This window comes from Rousettus aegyptiacus, unplaced genomic scaffold (assembly GCF_014176215.1).
Source record: "Rousettus aegyptiacus isolate mRouAeg1 unplaced genomic scaffold, mRouAeg1.p scaffold_m13_p_18, whole genome shotgun sequence".
Classification (NCBI taxonomy): domain Eukaryota; kingdom Metazoa; phylum Chordata; class Mammalia; order Chiroptera; family Pteropodidae; genus Rousettus; species Rousettus aegyptiacus.
In genome coordinates, this window is record NW_023416293.1 from 6148486 (window position 1) to 6157458 (window position 8973).

The 8973-nt window shown below is 38.4% G+C and overlaps 1 pseudogene; it reads right to left on the reverse strand.

The window, feature by feature from the left end:
• Window positions 1-6418: 6418 nt before the first annotated feature.
• On the reverse strand, window positions 6419-6537 carry LOC118613394 (annotated as a pseudogene).
• Between the last annotated feature and the right edge of the window lie 2436 nt (window positions 6538-8973).

Genomic DNA, 8973 nt, shown 5'->3' on the forward strand with positions numbered 1-8973 from the left:
ACTGAGTTCGGAATTTGAAACAATCCATTTCTAGCTCTATCAGTGAGGACTCATTTCTTCTTACTGCGTGCTAATAACTAAAATCGTAGACAGGTTGTTTTTGCGGTTTTTAAAGCAAAAGTAGCATACTTCAGAAAGTTAGACATCAGTGCTTTAGAAAAGCTGTCTAAGTAGATCTGATACTGGCCAGAAGTTTCTACCTGATGCAGAAATAGTTGAATTTTTACAGTAAGCGTGTTTACTATAAAAGACACCAATTATTTGAGAACAGTGCTTTGCTGAGAGAAGAAAAGGCAATTTGCACTGAATATCAATTTAAAAGTCCAAAACTAGCATTTAGGGACGCCTAGTCGCGGCAGATCTTTAACGAGCATGCGCAGCATGACGGTCGCGACCATAGGCTCTGGAGCTAGACTCAAGTGCGAGGTAGAGGCCGCCGTTCCCTTACAGCGAGACGTGGAGAAATGACTGACTCCATCTGAGCTTCAGTTTCCTTATTTGCAAAACGGAGATGGGCTCTAACTCAGTTAAAACCCACGCAAACACAGAAGCGCGTGCGCGTTTGGGCATGGGAGGATGCCGGACCCTTATCACAGGTGTGTTCTAGTTCTCGAACGGCGAATGTGGAAAATCACCCGTGTCTTTTGCCCCTCTAAACTGAATTTTTTAAGAATGTGTAATCCACGTAAATAGTAATAAGATTTACAAAGTATAAAATTGAAAAAGTCCCTACGTGTTTTGCTTGTTCCCAAGCCACCTAGATAACCTCCTCTAGAAGGAGCCTCAAAATTTAAGTATATTTGCAAATTAGCTATAAATTTACAGACACGTGATATGTTTGCATTTGCTCCTGCAACAAAAATTGTTACATCTAATACAGATTGTCCTAAAGTTTGAGTCTCAATATTATGTATTAGAAATCACTTCATGTTAGTATGTTCAGAGCTATTCTTTTTAACAGCTGTATATTATTTCTTTTTCATGAATAATTCATTAACCAGTTTTATATGGATGGACCATCATTTTTTTCACAGCCCTTTCGTATCGGGACTAGTTTGGAATGAATCCTTGTACATAGTTCATGTACATGTGCAAGTAGAGACAACATGAAATGTGTGCATATATATAACTAGGATTAAAAACTAGAAAAATTACCATGTCAAAGTGGATCTATTTTTAACTTTAAGTTATTTCTGAACTGGGTGATATAGAAGTTGTCAAATTTGACAGTTCCACCTGTTTTTCCCTACCTCTGCCAAGACTATATACACTATCATTTTTTTGACTTTTGCCAATCTTATAAGTTTATATCTGTTTTATTAATTCAAATGCAAAATTAAAAAAATAAAATTTGGAGACATGGGATAAACATGATCACCGACAACAACAAAAAACTTTTCTTTAATGCTTAATTTTAACTGAATTTTTTGTATAACTCAATAATCTAAAGATACCACCTGCTCAATATCATCATTGCATGAATTGAGAGCGATGTTTGTTTATATTATATAGATAAATATAATTCTCAATTTTTATTCTAAAACATCAACTTCTAATTCATGTTTTTTATGAAGTTTTAAGTGATGTTCATATAAAATTAGATTGTCTAATCATCTCTCAGCTTTTAAAATGTTCCTAATATCATCTAGAGAAAGTTAAACACTAGCCTAAAATATATTAGCAGGATTGGTATTTGAGATACTTGATACAAAGTTTTGAATACTTTATCTGGTGAAGTTTTCCGGGAATGAAAGTTTGGGGCTCAAGGGTTGTCCGTTCATTTGTATTTATCAAAGTTCAATTGGAGGAGATTGTGTGTGTGTGTGTGTGTGTGCGCGCGCGCGCGCACACGCGCGCGCGCGTGTGTAGCGAGCCCTGTTTTCATTATATTCTTGGTTTCCTAATTGAAATAGTAGCAGAGGTGTTCACCAATGTCACCTATGTTTTCAAGAGACAGAATTTAAATTTAATGTTGCTATTCTAACAGATTCGAGTTGACATTTCTGAAATTGATGCTTATTTTACATGTATGCAATGAAAGTTTTAAGCAATTATTACTATAACTCTTAGACCTCAATCATGCTGACAGTTCAAACACAAATTCGTTATAGGCTCAACAAGTCCTGTAATTGAATCACTCCCATATGTCCTTTCCCCTTCTTTTATGGAGTTCGCTCAAATTTTTTCTGTGTTGGCACCTCTTTTGATAAAAGAAGCTTAGTATGAGTACACGGAGGTGGGGGGTGGGGTGGGGCATGTGTGGAAGGAAGGGTCGCAGTGGCCAACACAAACATGAGGCTCTTCTAATTCATTTAAATCTGGTGTTATGGTCCACATATCTCCTGGTTTTACATGCGTGTCTATTCACATCACTGCATAAAATCGATGCTCCATTATCATGTGCCATGTTGTTGGGTGACTTCTCGTAGCCTTGCCGCATATAAGCCCTGGACGCCATTTGAGAAGGGCGAGGTACATAGCGCATAGCGTGCTAGGTGAGTTAAATGGCCAATTCATTGGATGTTTCATCAGTTTAATACTCATTCCCTCTCTCCCTCCCCCCCCCCACCTTTCTCTCTCACTATCTCTCTCTCTCTCTCTTTCTCTCTCTCTTCCTCCCTCCCTTCCATCTACCCACCCACACCTCCTCCTTCAAAGTGCTCTGACTCTCTGTGCAGCAGAAGAGGATTGTCTCTTTACTCATCCTCAGCTCTTACATTAATAGGACCAAATTTATAATTTTTCAGCTCTTTTCGGAGTCATTTTAAGTAGATATTGATCAAAATGATCTACTTAGTCGTATGGAATGAGGGAATTTGCCCTACTGTTTGGGGGAAGATTCTAATTCTTCACACGGTATCCCACTGATTCAGTTGTCTCAAAGTGTGATGTCCAGTGTCATCATCGTCTCCTCAGAACTTGTTAGAAATACAAACTCTTGAGCGCCATCCCAGAGCTTTTGGACCCCCAGACTCTCGCTTTCATGAGTCTTCCAGGTGGTGCTGGGCACCTGCTCAAGCTTCCAAAGCTAGTCACTTCTGGTTGGCAGAATAAAGGACCTTGGAGGCTTTATTCTAAGATTTCTACTGGTTTTCTCAATATCACACACACACAAAAATTAGCAAAAGCTTGGTAAAAATGCATGGCCGATCATAGAAGGAAACCAAGTGATATAATTTTGCCATTCAGATCAGATTCTTCTATTTTGTTCCACAAGATACTGAGTGGTGACTCTACTCATCCCTGAAGAAGACTAAATATGTTATGTCGCCATATTAATGAGTCTGACGGCCACAACATATGTTAAAGAACACACACCAATATCCAAATAATTTATGCTTCTACAAAGTTATCTGTTGATTCTAATGTGGAAAAGTTTGAAAAGAGATGAGACATGGCAGAAATCTTTCTAATTCTTAGGTAATTGTGGCTAGAGGGGGAAACGGATATAAGTCTTTCCAAATTATGTTGAAATATGGACACAATTTCTTTTTTTCCTCCAGTAACTTTCCATAGTCATTTCTCTAAATTCCCTCTCCATCATGGAACGCTCTTTGATTTGCAGACATGTATTATGCATAGCCAAGAATAGAGGCTTTCAGAAATTGTTGATTCTAACAAACTTCAAAGTTCTGAACATATGGCTGCTGTTGATTGAATTTATCTAGCACAACAAGAAACTAAGGTTTCCTTCAGCAAAGAACACTATGAAGTATCACTTTTTGGAAAGCCGCTAGCTAGGACCAGAGTATGAAGTAACATGAGAAATGCAAATAACAGCAATATAATTAAACTGTCAAATGTGATAGAGAAATTTATGTGAAAATGCATGTAGCCCTGCTATTCTTTACTACTTTACCCCCTTTTTAAAGGCAACATCAAAACAGTTACTTCTGAGCATATTTATAACCTGTCAAGAAAAAGGAGTAGAGAGACTGCCTGGCTCTTCATCCCTGAGGGGATTGTGAGTTTCAAAGTACCCTGATGCCAGTGATGCTTCTTCTCTTCTTTGTGCAACGGGTCGTTACGCTGATAAGTTTTACTGGTGTTAAAAACATAATTATCTAAAAGCCACTGGCATTAAAAACACCAGTGCATTTTTGTAATATGATTATAGATACAGGATTATCTTTACTATGGGAGACATGAGTCTCGATACATTGATTGCTTTCTATGTGAAGAAAGAGCCAAATAACGACAAAAAATGTTTAAGAGGAAGGGCGATATGGTTGTTGGGAGATAGTGTTAAAAGAGATTCTTGCAGAGTAATATCGCTATTTCTGCTAACGCTGCACAAAACTTGGAACACATCTAAATTTTCATGGTCATACACATGCACACACGCAAAAAAACGTTTCCTCTCATTTGTTTTCATTTTGTTTTCTATATACACTGAGATGATTTTATGTGTGAAGTGGCAAAATATCTCTGTGAACAAACAAAATTATAATAAAAACTGAAATAATATGACAGCAAATGTGAATGTTCTAAAATGAACGACTTATTCCTAATTAGTGGGAGTTAATTACTGTTTGTTCAAGGAAAGAGAAAAGACTCAAAGATGACAGGCCTTCTGAATAACAATAAATGTAGGAGAGAAAAAAGGGAAGTATATATTTGTGATTTATTATTTTATTTATTTTAAAATGTTATTTACTTTAAAACAGAAAATTATTTTATAGACCCAAGAGAAAATTTCATTCTAGCAAACTCTTCACTGTTTTTTGGAATGAATACAAAATCTATAGTTTCAATTTGTTCACTAATAAAAAATTCTAAATACTACCTTTTTTTACTAGGTTGTTGTGAAGAGTAAGTAAAATGTTGTATGTATGACATATGATATGTGATATGATCTCACATGATACATAAAGTGCTGTTATCTCCAAGCTTTATAAAAAAACATTTATCAGTATTTCTAGGTATACGAATTGCCCCTAATCCAACAGTTCCACGAGTGCCTCGCAGGTCGGCTTGTTTGAGTTCCGTGTCTGTTACAAGTGAGAGGCATTTACCCGGATCACATACATTTGTTGATTCTCTTTAGGTGATCACTGATGCCGCGGGTTCCAAAAGTAATAACGTATGTTAATTTTTCATAATAAAAGTTGGTATAAAAAAAAAGGTGAAGGAAGGAAAACAGGAAAGCAGAAAGAAAGGTTTCATTACTTCATGACGAGCACACAAAGACAAAACACATGGACAATCTATAGAAGTGGGCCTGCGTCGCTTACCCAAGGCCAGGAGTCGCCTTTAATTCTCTCCGACTCCCTCCCCCTCTGTAATCATCCTGCCTTCAAAACCATCCCCCTAACAGAGGCCTACTCAGAAGTGGTTTTGTGAAAGGAATTTCTTGTGTCTCCAACTGGGAGGTCCTTTCTTCCTCCCAGGAAAGTTGTCACCAATTGTCTTTCTCTTTCTTAAAATCTGTATTTTAAAATAATAGTCGATGTACAATATATATCAGCTTCAGGTCTAGACGTAGCAGTGTGAGACGTACGTACCTTACAAAGTATTCACCGTAAGCCTAGCAACCACCCGTCACTGCACAGTTGTTACGACATTGACTCTCTTCCTCGTGCTGTACACTGCACCCCGTGACTTATTTCATGACGGGAGGTCTGCTCAATCCCCTTCACGTGCTTGGCCCATTTCCCCACTGCCCTTCCCTCTGACAGAAAACCGAAACAGACTCGCTGGTAAAGAGGACAAACTGATGGTTCCCGGTTGTCTCTTATTTGTCTCAGAAGAGTAGTCGCTGTACTTGGTTTATTATAAAGGAAAGAATAAGAATTTTTTTTGGTTTACTTTCCCATACTTTTCACCAATTTCATGTCGCTTTTATTCTAAGCAGCACACGTTTCCTGGGAATCACGATAAGGGGCTGGGATCTGAATGGGCAGCCTCAGTCCCTGAGTGAATTCACTAGCACGGCTTACCGATGGACCTCTCTCCCACTTTCTACACGGGACAGTGAGAGGCCGCTGGGGGCCCTTGAGTAGAGTGTATGGCCACATGCATTCACAGCGGCCTTCCCCCAGGGCACACAGACGGAAGAGAGGTTGTGTTCATTTAGCCATCCAAATAAGTTTTTATAATAACTTTACAAAATATAACTTTATAATATATAAAGTATATAACTTTATATAATATATAAAATATAAGTATAATAACTATAACATATGTTTTTATAATAACTTCAAGATATGTGCTGTGATTCTGTGGCTCAGTACTTTAGATTAAGAGCAGAGTTACTTTTGGGGCTTATGTAGTATTTTGGATTCTCACCACTTCCTATATGCATATTTTATTTTATTTTTTATTTATTTTAATTTTCTTTTTTAGGTGAGGCAACCCTTGGTTGATCTCACAGATTGCAAGGACCTTGTCAGTTTACAATCTTATTTTTTATTTTTTACACCTACAGCACCTGGTCTTCCTAGGTGGTCTCCCATCCAAGTACTAACCAGGCCCGATCCTGCTTAGCTTCTGAGATCAGACAGGATCGGGCTTGTTCAGGGTAGCATGACCGTAGACTATACACACATTTTCAATGTCAATACGGCAAAGACAGACAAATACTTTCTTAAATACTAATCTGAAGCAGTCTGTTAATTTAGGTTTATATATTCTGAAAACTCTCTTTAGAAACTAAAAGTTTAATCTAATTATAAAACATATTTACTTTTAGAGTGATATAAAACTAATAAAATCCAGGTAATAAGCCTCCAACAATTAATGGGTTTTATAGAGGTTTTTCAAAATATATGTTGGTAATAATATTGCATCTCCCACTGTTACACTTATTATGATCCCAAAACTGGTAACATTCTTGGAAAGAAATTCACAAAAAGTAACAGGATTCTTAGAACTTTTGGACAGTTTATTTGACATGTTAGTGAGAAAATGCTAAGTTGACTTGCTAAAAGTCAATTCAATTTCTGTGCTTTCTCTTCATTTTGTCTTCTGAGTCAAAATCAATTAAGATCACCATGTTCACCTACTTCAGATCTGAGATGCTGGCCAGCAAATAGACCGTCCCTTAGCCTCACAGAGCTGGCTTTGCTGCTGCCACCACTGGCACGCCCAGGGCTTCCTGGTGATCTCTACAATAGGTTGTGATAGCCTGTGTTCAACGCAACGCACGCTTACTCCACCCCTCCAACAAACAGCACGCAGGTGGACTGCGTGAGGACGCACGGTCAGTGTCGGAGAGCAGGGCGCACGAGAGGGTGACCAGAGGGGCCGCAGGAGCGGGCCAGGGCCACGCAGCGCCCCCGCTGCAGCAGACAGGATCGTGGCGCTCCTCGTCTGGGCTCCACAGGCTTTTCAAAGCAGCAGGCCTGTGTTCTCAGCTCCACGGTTCTCCAGGCCTGTGACCTGCTCGTCAAGATGAGCAGTACAACCTTTGTGCTCTTTCTGGAGATGTGAAACTCTTTTGAAGCCGAGTTAGCTTGTAGTTGGTGCAAATGGTAAGAAGAGAAGTGAAGGCATTTAGTCACACCAGTTGCAAAATCTTACATGAGGAGTTATTTAGGGGACCGATTTACGAGTTTATGGGATTTTGTAAAAATGACCACAGTACGTTTGAGGAAGGACAGTAGGAACCCATTAGGAAAATCGCATAATGCTATAAAGAGCTTTCATGTAATGAGAGATGGCTTTTCACCCCATTTGCGTTTCTGTTCTGGAAGACCAATTTGAGATTGGCATTTAAAACAAACGATTTCCGGAGCGATCTATCTACATGGAGATAACACTTGTAGACAACAGTAACACAAACTGCGTCTTCCGGGCTTTGCCGAGTTCCTGTGTCCATGCGATTTGTCCCAGCCTCTCCAAACCACAACCCACACTCACACCAAACTCAAATCGCGAAAGCTGTGAATCTCGCCTCTTCCTCACTTCTCAGCATCGTGTCTATTGTGCATTAATCATTAGTGTCCTTTTCGTGGATACATTAAAAGCTTAGATTACAGATTTGATGAATCATTTGTATAATCTGATACTTTCGAGGAAAAGTAGCTAACTATAAGAAAGGCACAAATCTTCTAAATTTCAAGAGTAATAGATTTTAATGTATTTTAAATTTATATTTGTTCTAAATCGAGATTTTGGATGTACTATTTTTTCCCACAAATATTCTTCCAGGAAAAAGACTTTTTCTGTTACTGATGACTTGGTAACTATTTACCGTTGCTGTGGCCTTGGTATCAACTTGCAGCCCTCTGTGGACACGGGGCTGGAAATGCACTTGACCCGAGTTCCTGTGAGGACTGGCAAACAAATTCATGTAAAGTGCATTTTCCAAACATAGGCAGTACGCTTTTGAGAATTTAGCCTTTACTAGCATTTGCATTGCATTTTACACTTTTGTGAGTTTGTTTACATATATTTTTGACCTTAATAGCTTTTTGAAGTAGACAAGGTTGAATATACTGATCCTAATCTGAAAGTGTAAGAAATATTTCTTTACTTCTAGAGGGTATGAGGAATCTTACCAAAACAGATTCAGTGAAACGAGAGTCATAGCAACATTACATGATTTTCCAGGTTACAAAATTAGTGACGAACTTAGGGCAAAGCCTTGTCAGGCGCCTCGAATTTCAGTTTACCTTTGAGTTTCTCACGTCCTTTCTAGAGAGATGACTCTCAAAGGATGGAACAGTGTTTTATCCCAAGACCATTAGAAAAGTTGTAGAACCGTAAGTGAATTTTGATAAAAATTCTTGGCAAAAAAAAAATTCTTATTTTCATTCTTTGACCCAATACTTGAAAATATTTAATGGACCAAATCTCCTTAATTGAGCATTAATGAGATTATCTCTTAGATGAAGTGGAAAATTAGTCACGATCCTTTTCCCAATTTACCTGCAAACACTTTTTTCCCCCCTCAAAAATGTTTACTGACTAAAGAACTCAGTCGGTTCGTCCCAGTTTGGACAGTAATTTGCAATGGCAGGTCATCCCTGA